The sequence below is a fragment of the Mustelus asterias genome, chromosome 2 (assembly GCF_964213995.1).
Source record: "Mustelus asterias chromosome 2, sMusAst1.hap1.1, whole genome shotgun sequence".
Lineage (NCBI taxonomy): Eukaryota > Metazoa > Chordata > Chondrichthyes > Carcharhiniformes > Triakidae > Mustelus > Mustelus asterias.
In genome coordinates, this window is record NC_135802.1 from 75,955,589 (window position 1) to 75,967,105 (window position 11,517).

The window sequence follows — 11,517 nt, forward strand, 5'->3', positions numbered from 1 at the left end:
TTCCATCTACTTGAGAGAGCAGCTGGGGCCTTGGCTTTAAGTCTCGTTTGAAGGACAGCACCTTCCTGATTGCAACGTTTCCTCAGTGTTAGCATGGAGTGTCAGCTCAGATTTCTGTGCTCAGGTTGCTGGTGTAAGACTTGAACTCACAATCTTCTGATTCAGAGGTGTGAGTGCTACCAACTGAGCCAATTTGGCTGAGTACACTCAAATTTTATGAGCTACAGGGAACCATACAAAATTATCTTGGAATAGAATCCTTCCCTTTCATTATTCAGAACGAATTAGATGCAGAGACAGACATTAACACCAGCAGGACTTAACCCACACTGGTTCATCAGCTATTTGTCTTTCAGTTATTTCGGTGCTGAATCTTGAATTATATTGAACAACAGAATATGATTTTGCGCACTTCAAAGCTTCAATTACTTTGGGATTATTTGGTACCATATTGCAAAGTGAGAGCAATTTGTACGTTGGAATCACAAAACCAAACAGCTGCATTGGTAAATTAATTCAGAACAGAAATCAATCCCTAACAGATTGATTGTCACTTCAGCTGAGGCCAATCTTCTGGGGACTTCACAGTAAGAAGTCTTACAGCTTTGAATTTTCAGCCAACTAGCCTATGGTTCCCCCACAACATTCAGAGTAGACAGATGCCACTCTGACTGCTGGCTGGATGCCTCTGCAGCATGGCAAGAATTTCTGAGCTGTGTTAACAATACTTTATTTTTCTCTCTAGTATTTTGTAAGTCTGGAATCCTACTGATTTACTTGGGAAACAATACTGATGCAGCAACTTGAAGATTTAACAGAGAAAATGTTTTTAAAAAAAAATCCAATTCAATCAAATTAAGTCCAATTCAGAATCTCAACAAGTGAGACATTCCCGGTCCAAGCTGACAAGACAGGGCTCTCACCTCCTGTCTTGGGCTTGATCTACATGATCCAAGCTGATTGGAGTAGGCATTGCACCTCCTCCAAGGCTTGATTTCATTTGCATCTTAGCCAGAAGGCCAAGATGCCGCTTTTAAAAATTGCTTCAAATGAAGCTAAAATCTAACCTAATGACTTCAACCAAGTGCAGCATGTCGATACTACACTTGATCTTAGCCAAAAGGCCAAGAAGGGAAAAAATGTTTTTTTTTAATATACTTTTCCAATTCAATCAAATCAAATCCAATTCAGAGTCTCAACAAGTTGAGACATTTCAGATCCAGGCTGACAAGACAGGGCGAGCGACCATTTACCCTGTCCTGGGCCTGATCTACATGAGCCAAGCTGATTGGAGGAGGGGGAGGTTTCCTCCTCCAAGGCTTGATCTCATTTGCATCTTAGCCAAAAGGCCGAGATGCCGCTTTTAAAAATTGCTTCATATGAATATGAAGCTTAAATATAACCCAATGGCCTCAACCAAGTGCAGCATCCTCTCCATACTAAACTTGATCTTAGCCAAAAGGCCGAGAAGGAATTTTGCAGGGACAAATGAAGTAGTAAATGAATGTTGGGTCAATGAAGAGGGTATGAGGAGAAGTAACCACATTATACTCTATCTGATGCCTTGTAACCCACTTAACCTGTCTATATCTTTTGCAACCTCTTTGTGTTCTCCATACAGTTTACATTTCTACCTAGCTTTGTGTCATCAGCAAACGTAAATATATTTCTTTAGGTTCTTTGAAAAATTGTAAATAGCTGAGGCTGCGGCACTGATCCTTACAGCAACTCCATGGGCCTTATCTTGCTCATTTGTGTGGCACCTTATTGAGTTGACTCTGAACTGCTCTGTGAAATTGCCCAGTAAGGCACTTGGGTGTATTCAAGAAGGTGAGCACTATTACCTATTCAAAGGAAATTTTGGATGAAAAATAATCCTTGTCAGCGATGCCTATATTCTGTATACTTTGCCACTGCTGCACAAAGACTCTGAAATGTTCACTGAAGAGGTTTGACATAGATATATATGGAATCAATAGTATAGATTATCAATCAGAATACTGATGCTTTCTGCCCTGAACTGATAACAGGTCAAGAAAAGATGTTGTACCGAGGAAGCAGCTGATCCTCCACACACCCTTCCACTCGCAGCATCATGCCAAAATTGGATAGTGCAGCTTTCACAGGCCAGTAACCTTGAAAGATTTATTTCACTTTGACTTTGGAATGTTCCCTGTCCTGATGTCTAAATTTGGACTAATTAAAGAATGAAATCTTCATGGTACAGAAATTTGGACCTTCAAGGAAATGATGCTGAATAAAATAGGTTGAGGTGGTATTACACATAAATTAGATCTTCACATACAGGCTGGTTATGAAGGGGCTGTCTCGGTTCCATCAAAAGCCATGGGTTAATTGTACATTGCAATTCCTGTGTCCCTTTTCAGGGTCAATCTAATTTAGACTACCCTGACTACTCTATTCCTATTAGACCATAAAATTACATAGAATAATGTAGAAAATACAGCACAGAAACAGACCATTTGGCCTAACAAATCCTTGCTGATGTTTATTCTTCAATCAAACCTTTTCCCATTTTCATCATCTAACTATCTATTCCCTTCCAAGTCATATGCTTACCAGCTTTCCCTCAAATGCATCTATACCGTTGACCTCAATTACTCCCTGTGGTAGTGAGTTCCAAATTCTCAATTTTTGGGTAAAGGAGTTTCTTCTGAATTCTCTATTTGATTCCTGAGTGATTATCTTATATTGATGGCCTCTGGTTTTGCCGTTCCCCACATTTGGAAATGCTCTCTTTCTGTCTACTCTACCAACAGCTTTCATAACTATAAAGAACTGTCTTAGGTCACTGTGGTGAACCATAGATGGTTACCACTATGGGTACTGAACCATAGATGGTTATCACTATGGGTACTTGTACATATGTTACTCTTGTTGCTGTTGGGGTTAGGGTTGGGGTGTTCCACCTGTTGGTATTGTTCTGTGGTACACTCCGGTTGACTCCGCCTTCCTATAGGAGTATAAAGGTCACTGCACTTCCTAGCGACCCTTTAGTCTGGGATTGTATTGTTAAGCAGTATGCTCCATTCTTGTTGCTAATAAAAGCCTTTATTTCCCGGGTACGATCCAGCCTCCCGAGTGAATTAATCGCGCATCAGTCACCCCTCAGCCTTCTCATAGAATCCCTACAGTGCAGAAAGAGGCCATTCAGCCCATCGAGTCTGCACCGACCACAATCCCACCCTACCCCTACATATTTACCCACTAATCCCTCTAACCTACGCATCTTAGGACACTAAGGGGAAATTTTAGCATGGCCAATCAACCTAACCCGCACATCTTTGGACTGTGGGAAGAAACCGGAGCACCCGGAGGAAACCCACGCAGACACGAGGAGAATGTGCAAACTCCACACAGACAGTGACCCAAGCTGGGAATCGAACCCAGGTCCCTGGAGCTGTGAAGCAGCAGTGCTAACCACTGTGCTACCATGCCGCCCTTCTTTTTCAAGGTACTGCTCTTTTTTCTAACAAAAGAATGTAGAATGAATTTTTTCCACCTGTCTTTGTTATTGCTTCAAAACTGATGCAAGCCTATGGCATGTAGAGGATTGGGGTGGAATAACTACCACCGAATCCAACTATTACAGCCTACAGGTTTGTGATAATCTGGATTATAAGAAAAATATGAGTTTATTCTTACTGATACTGGAATGCTAAGAAGGTAACACAGGAGACACTATTTACCTTTTTTTTTAGTGATTTTGCATGAAAGGAGATGTACTTATACATTTTGTAATTAGGAGAAATTAGCCGTATTAACTTTTTGCAACTGACTTCTAATACACATAGTTACTAATAATGACACAAAATTACAATGGCCCCCAAATCTATATGGTTCACAGCCTTGTGACAAAATTGAAGATTAACCCCATGATCCCATTGAGGTTTAGAAGACTAAGTAGAGTATAGAAAACAATTAACACAGATTATTAACAACTTAAACTGTGGGAGTGGGAGCCAGGGACATGGGTTCAAACTAGCAAAAGGCAATTTTAGGACTGATTTCTTCAGATTTGCAGGCTATTCCACTCGACTGTATTCCTGTTAAATATATTTGTGTTTGTTTTGTAAAAGCAGGTTTTCCCTTTTTCATTTCTATGGAAACCTGTCTACCGCATGTATGATAATGAAGGTAATTTTCTATTAAGTGCAAAGCTTTTACAGTCCACACTCCCATTCTGACCATTGTTAATGCTCATTTGTTCATTAGTCATTTATCTGTTAGTGTCTTGCTGGTGTGAACAGCACAGTATAAGCTTTAGAAGTTGACAAAAATGATCCTATTATTATAAACACAAAATCTGCATCAAAATTGTTTTCATTATACTTTGACTTACTACTCTTTAAGTATTACTTTAGAAATTGTAGAAAATCTGTTGAACACTTGACAAGCTAATTGAGATTTTGAAGGTAATTTGTGCCATAATGTTTTAGTACTGCTGAGAAAAACCTTAATGCAAATAATTTGTGTTGTTTTTAAGTTTGTGGAATAAAAAGATTTCCGGGGTGAAGTCCATTAATATTCTACTTTCAAGAACATAACCAATGGCAAACTTTCAGTGAACCTCAGAAGGTCCAATTTTGACTGCAGTTGATAATTAGGGTGAACTGCTGACAACCTTTGCACCTCCCCCAGAGGCATCTTTCAGAGCAGGACAGCATAATGGGGGAGGAACAATCACAGGGCAGCCAAAGCCCCCAGTTGTGCTGCGCCTGCGGCAGTACCTCCACGCCTCCTGTTTCAAGATTGCTTAAAGAAGTAACTTAGTAGTTTGTTGTTTAGACTGCAGCAAACCCCTGAAAACTCAGGTCTCAGCACAAAGGAATTTCCCCACGGTTCTTTAAATTGGTGTTCAGCCTCTCATTAACTGATTCAAGCTGCTTAATCCCATCTTGTTTTCGACAAACCTCAGACCTAAAAGCAGGTCTTGCATTTTAGAAGATAGTCCAATACACATGCAAATTGGGCACAGGCTGTTGCGCTATTAAATAAGTGTCGGCTGTGCCTCAGTTGGGTGTGCACATGTTTCATGTCAGAAGGTTATGGGTTCAAGTCCCACTTCAGAGACATAAGCAAAAATTCTAGGTTGACAGTCTATTTCAATACTGAAGGAGTGCTGTTGTCCTTTGGTGTGATGTTAAACACAGGCCTCGTCTGCCCGCTCAGCTGGATGTGAAAGATCTCATGGCACCATTTTGAAGAAGGGCTGGGGAATTACCACCAGTGTCTTAATTAATATTTATCCCTTAATCAACAGTGACACAGATTATCTGGTCATTATCACAGTTGTGTGTGTGGTATCTTGCTGTGTAAGACTGTTGTGTTTCCTTCTTAACTCTAGTGACTACACTTCAAAGTGCTTCACTGACTGGAAAACACCCTGGAATGTCTTCAGGTCAGAAAAGGTGCTATGTAAATGCAGGTCTTTCTTTTCACTTTAATTCATCTTGATGTGACCGTTTGATGCCTTTAAAATGAGCAGAACAATGTTGAATTTCTAGCATAATAAAAATGGAATGAGGTACTAACTGGCGTACACAATTCTCCATTTGGAAAGTTCCTGATCTTGTCCATCAATCTGGGAAGGAGAATGATGCAAATATTGACCACTTTCCTGCAATAGGGAGAAGAAAAAGAGTGGATAACTTACTCCTTCCCATATTTTTACAACTCTTGAGGAAGTGCCACTCTTAGTCCTTGGCCCTAGAATACTTGAAGCCCATCACTCACCTGCAACTCTCAACTGATCCATTACCCTTTATGACTTGAGGCCACAATTTCCAATCTATTTGCTTTAGGATTTTCCTTAAATCAGGGTATGAAAGTAAGGAAGAAATAATGAAATAGTGTTGAAAATAAGAAAGCATTTAAAAGAATGTGAACAGTACACTTACTTTATGTTGGTCAGTGGGACTTGAGTAACACAATGTAATAGTTCTCAACAAAACATTAATCAATATCTTATTTGACTTGAATCCTGTTTGGCGGAGTATCCATATCTGAAATCCAGGATTGGATGTTTGATCACCATCTTGGTTGAAAAATACTGTTGGAAAAGAGCAAATATGCAAAATTGAAAATGTAGGTATTGGAAAAAAGTGGAGCTTTTTTAACTTCTGCCCTGAATTTAAATGGAATAAATTATCTGTGGGCATGTTTCCATGGTGGGGAGACATGTGAGAGGCGATTGCATCCTCCCTTAAGCTCACCACCATAATGTAGGGTGTGTCTGGATGCCAAAATCGGCTGTATTTGAATAAATAATCAAGGGCCAATTCAGCTTGTTATCAAGCCAATTGCCCCTACTAGTATGCTGCCCACAACATAAAATGTTTGGTGTGGGCAGTTGGGCGAAAGCGTGCGTTTTGATTTTATCATTTCCATATTTAAAGGGTGCACTTTTCTAATCGCAGGGCAGCCCCCCAAATGTTAAATTCACTCCTCCCCCAACTTTCCTCACCGCTCCATCCATTAAACACGCCTCTTCCCCCTTTCCTCTCTGCCTGACCTGCCTAAATACTCCCTGCTCAAGGCCCCAGACCTACCTGCTTCGGGGATCCATGGGTCTTAATCATCTTCTTCTGCAGTTCTGGTAACGGCCACTGACACCTTCCTGGTGCTGTCGGGACTGCAGTAGCTCCAGAGGACGGGACTTCCTCCCCAATGAGTATCGGATGTCCCACATGGCTCTTGTTATTCCACCCACATCACTTTGTGGCTGCAGGGTGACTCGGCACGTTAATTCCTCACCAACTTTGTTTCCCAGGGTGGGGGTGAGTAGGCAAGTGTGCTGCCTGCGCCCCTGTAATATTGCACCCTGTGTAAATGTGTGTGTGGGGTGACATTACTCAATGGCTACTCTTACTGATTTGCAGTCCCTGCCTTCCTCCATTCCTAGGTGTTGAGTCAATGTATTGACAATAAGGGCGGAATTCTCCCATCCCACTCATGGTGGATTTGGGGTGGGTGGGAGCAGGGAATTTAATGGGAGCCAAAAAGTCAGAAACCTGCGAGGGTGAAATCAGATTGCAGTTCTCCCAATGGCAGCTTAATAGTGGTCTTTCCATTGTCTGGTGTCGTGAACACCATTTGCATTCACTTCCATCCCATAAATGCTCAGTAAAACAGCTGTCCACTGGTCAGTTGTTTTAATGAGCATCAATCCTGTATCATGCCAGTGTGAAATCGCATCGATCTGAAACTTAACTGTTAAAGAATGACGTGTACAAGGCAGCCCTCAGATCACCAGAGACTTTGAGGTGAGAGCAACAAAGTCTTTCTGCCCGAGTGCTACACTGTTCCTGATGCGCTGAAGACCACTCTGCCGGGACAGACTCCATCTCGATGCTGAGCTGGTCTCCATAGACACCACCGTACTGCTGGACCCATGGACCCTCCTGTATTTCCATCTCGGTACAGTACAGGGGCTTCCTTTTTCCTGGTGCCCATTGTCCAGGGAGCAAGAGTAAGCCAGATTTCTAATTTTGTGCTTTTAAAGGGATCGGCAGAATTCAATAGCCTCATGTCCAATTTCAAAAAGCTACATAGCGAAAGACAGGACTGCAGCATTGGAGATTGAAGGCATAGTGAAAGGGACACAGCTGCATCTACGCTGCCATCCCATCAGTGAAAGGGAGTCACAGGTTAACAATGCCGTTCATCAGTGGCCAAACGGATTCCACTCATTCACCAGGAGCAGTCGGAAGCTCAAAGCCAAACCAAGTCAAATGAGTGGAGTTCAGAGCCACAGAAATCAATGATGAAATTCACAAGTTCACACAAGGTCTTCAATATGTCTTTGCAGAGAGGAGGCAATATTGAGAGTAGATTCAATGGTCCAGGGATCTTTTCTACGAATCCTCAATCAATGCAGGAGGTGAAGGGGGGCAAGGCACCGGCATGCGCGGCTCCAGCAGGAGGCACTGCCTGGTGGACATAGCCAGGGTGAGCCTGAGCATCAACAGGAGGCTGAGGAGCTGAAACCCAGGCATTGGAGACAACTTGCAACACTGACGGTCTATCATCCACGAGTCTCCTTTCTATACATGAGTGAGAGGCAATGCAGAGGAAGGCTGCAATTGTCTAGAGATCTGGTCTGCCACATATGCTGTATTCTCCAAGAAGATCTGATGCCACATGAATTTGGAGGCTCCCCCCACCCTGAAGGTGACTGCAGCACTCAATTTCTTTGCCTTTAGGTCTTTCCAGGGAGCAACTGGGATCTGTGTAGCATTCCTCAGTCAGCAGCGCATTACTGTGTTCAGGAGGTGACCAATGCCCTTGAGAGGAGAGCCCATCCGTATGTGAACTCTGCTCTGGTCGAGGTTAGCCAGGCTCAGAGATTCATGAACTTTGCCAATCTCAGCTTTCCCCAGGTTGCAGGGATCAAAAACTGTTCCCATGCGGCTCTATGGTCTTGAGACTGCTAGCCTTTTGCTTCTGTGTTCTGGACATGTTAGAGGGTCTCCTGACGACGTGGGCTGGAGAGAGTGATATGAGTGTGCTGGACTGGTGTTTATACATGGTGCCAGGTCCTCCAAACCTGTCAGCTGTGGGCAGCTGGACGAATCAGCTGCTGGCCCACCAGGTGATTCAGAGGGGATTTCACTTGTGCATAGTTAATGGGATTCCAAATGCAGAATCTGGTGTGGAATCCCACCATCCTTGCCTGTGGGAAAGGCACCGGCAGAACTACCTGCCTCTGCACTTATTCTCAAAATGGGAAATTCTGCCCTTCATGTAAATAAATGTTGGCTATTACAGCCCAAAGACAAAATAATTATTTTGCAAGATATGGACGCTGTAAATGCTAATGTTATTGTTTGGCACTAAATGTAACTCCTTGTGGGTTAAAATTGGGTTTCTGTCTGATAGTATAACTGAAATGCCTCACACTGGTGAAGATTTGTGAAGATGGGTGATGTGCCAGTTGATTTGAGAAAAAGTTATTCAAGCTTGTCCTTTGTCATGTCACCTTGAAGTAAAATCAAATGAAGCATTTCCAGTAATGTTAGGAACTGAGAAAGCAATATCCTTGCAGGGATAGTTAATTCATGAATCTGAGTTGTAGCCTGTAGATATTTTAAGACATAACTAGAAAATTGACAGTGGCTGTGAAGTGCAGGGCAATTAATTTAAAACCATAAACTCAACAATTCCAGCTTGTGATAAATGATCATACTTGAATCTGGATGAGAGCGAGGAGTATCATCCTTTTGATAGATAGGATAAAAGAATTACCTAGATATAAAGTCCCACAGAGAAATGAACGAAGATCGCAGTAAACCTGACATAATTTGCTGAACAGGATGTGTGATGAGAGAATTAGATGGCATTGACATGAAATCAACAGTAATGTGTAATGATGCTTACACTATGAGTTAAAATTTACTCCATTCAAAACTAGTCTCGTACAGCTTTCCTGTATTAAAATGGGAGGGAAATGACTCACGCCAAAAGGCTAAACAGGTCATATGCATACTCCGAGAATAACACTCGTTTCATTCCCCACTAAAACACCACCTCTCATTTTAATGGGGCATTATATCAGCAATGGGCCTGAAGCTATGTTTAAATTAAAATTTGTGTTGGAGGCACACATCTTTGGCAGACTGCCCAGCAAAGGACGGAATATTTTTAAAGTGGCTACACAAAATTGAAATGAAAATTTTAAAAAAGAGCCTGTGTTTATATAACACCCTACCCATCCTCTCGACGTCCTCAAGCCTTTCAGAGATAATTAATTAATTAATCTGGAAGTGTAATCGTTGTCGTCATATAGACAATCACAGAAGCCAATTTGCACACAGATGCCAATGAAATAAATGACCAATTGGTGATGTTGGTTGAGGGAAAAATGTTGGTCAGTGTATTAAGATAACACTTTACTCTTCTCCAAGTAATAGCCACAGAATCTTCTGCCTTACCTGAGCAGGCAGATTATATCTTGGTTAATTAATAATGAGAAAGGGGAAAATTTGGAAGACTTAAGGATTTAAATAACAGATAATAAAAGCAATTATTTTCATGGGCGCCTTATTAATATTTCATTCTAGCACCATCTTAATGGATCGTTTTACAGAACACAAAGTTTATGTTTCTTGGTGGGTTAAGGGAGGTGGAATGGAAACTGAGGGGGCCATTGGCTCCCACTCCTGCATGTCCAGTCAAGCATCAAATGGCCAATTGGTGGTTGCCCAGTGCGAATGAGGCCAATCGTTGATGCAAAGGAAGCTTGCTTCCTGACTACAACCTTGCAGTTATTATCAGGGTCAGTTTGTCATGCCTGTGTTTAGAAGCCACAATCTAGTTAGCTCTTGTGACTTTGAGTTCCTATAAAAAAAAGGTAGTGTTGAATTTCTGTGGCAGCTACATTCACAAGGGGATATGAATCACACCTTGGTGTGAATACAAACCCTGCAGGTCCTGGGAAACTGTTGTGCAAAGGGGAACTCGAACCCTACCAGAACTGTAAGCCAGGATGTCATGTGACAGAGGGATGCTGTCAGTCATAGCTAGAATTGTAAAGGCCCCCTAACCTCAGAGCAACCTTCATAATTCATTGAAGGTGCAAAAAGGATGTTTAAAAATGTAATTAAAAAAGATATAGATGCTATCACCTTCCTCAGCAGAATATGCTGGTACATTCAACCATGGTCCCATGGGCAAGCCTTTTCTAATGCTCTTATGCTGCGCCATTTTAGTTGGTGTAAAAGACTCCCTAGCTTCTTTTCCATCCCATTCCCAAAGAATGCTGTGGGCAAGAAAAAATTGCACACGATTGTGCTGTTAAGCTTATTAATTAATGATTACAAAATGGCTGACGAGCTGCCGACTTTGGCGCCTGTGTGTTTTGCAAAATATAAGAGACTGGCGCAATGTCATTACGCTGAATTTTTCAGCATGATGCCACCACCAAACACATCTTCCCTTCACTCCCTCTGTCAGCATTCCGCAGAGACCGTTCCCTCCAGGATAACCTAGTCCACTCCTCCACTGTACCCAACACCTCTCCCGTGACCCATGGCACCTTCCCATGCAATCGCAGAAGGTATAACACCTGCCCCTTTACCATCCAAGGTCCAAAACACTCATTCCAGATTAAGCAGCGTTTCACTTGCACCTCTTTCAATTTGGTCTATTACATTCGCTGCTCCCAATGTGGTCTCCTCTATATCAGAAAGACCAAATGTAGACTGGGGTGACGGCTTTGCTGTGCGCAATCAGGACCCTGACCTTCTGGTTGCTTGCCATTTTAACACACGATCCTGCTCCCATGCCCACATGTCTGTCCTTGGCTTGCTGCAATGTTCCAGTGAAGCTCAATGCAAACTGGAGGAACAGCATCTCATCTTCCGACTCGGCACTTTACAACCTTCCAGTCTCAACATCGAATTCAACAACTTCAGATGATTAGTTCTACTCCACCTCGGCCCCCTTTGTTGCCATTTTGTTTATTTTTCAACTGTTCTTTCCATTTTATTTATTTAT

General features: G+C 42.2%; 1 non-coding gene across 1 annotated transcript; it reads right to left on the reverse strand.

The window, feature by feature from the left end:
* Positions 1–944: 944 nt before the first annotated feature.
* On the reverse strand, positions 945–1,136 carry LOC144482097 (U2 spliceosomal RNA). Its single transcript, XR_013495854.1, has one exon. It is a non-coding gene; the product is annotated as a U2 spliceosomal RNA (small nuclear RNA).
* Positions 1,137–11,517: the final 10,381 nt, after the last annotated feature.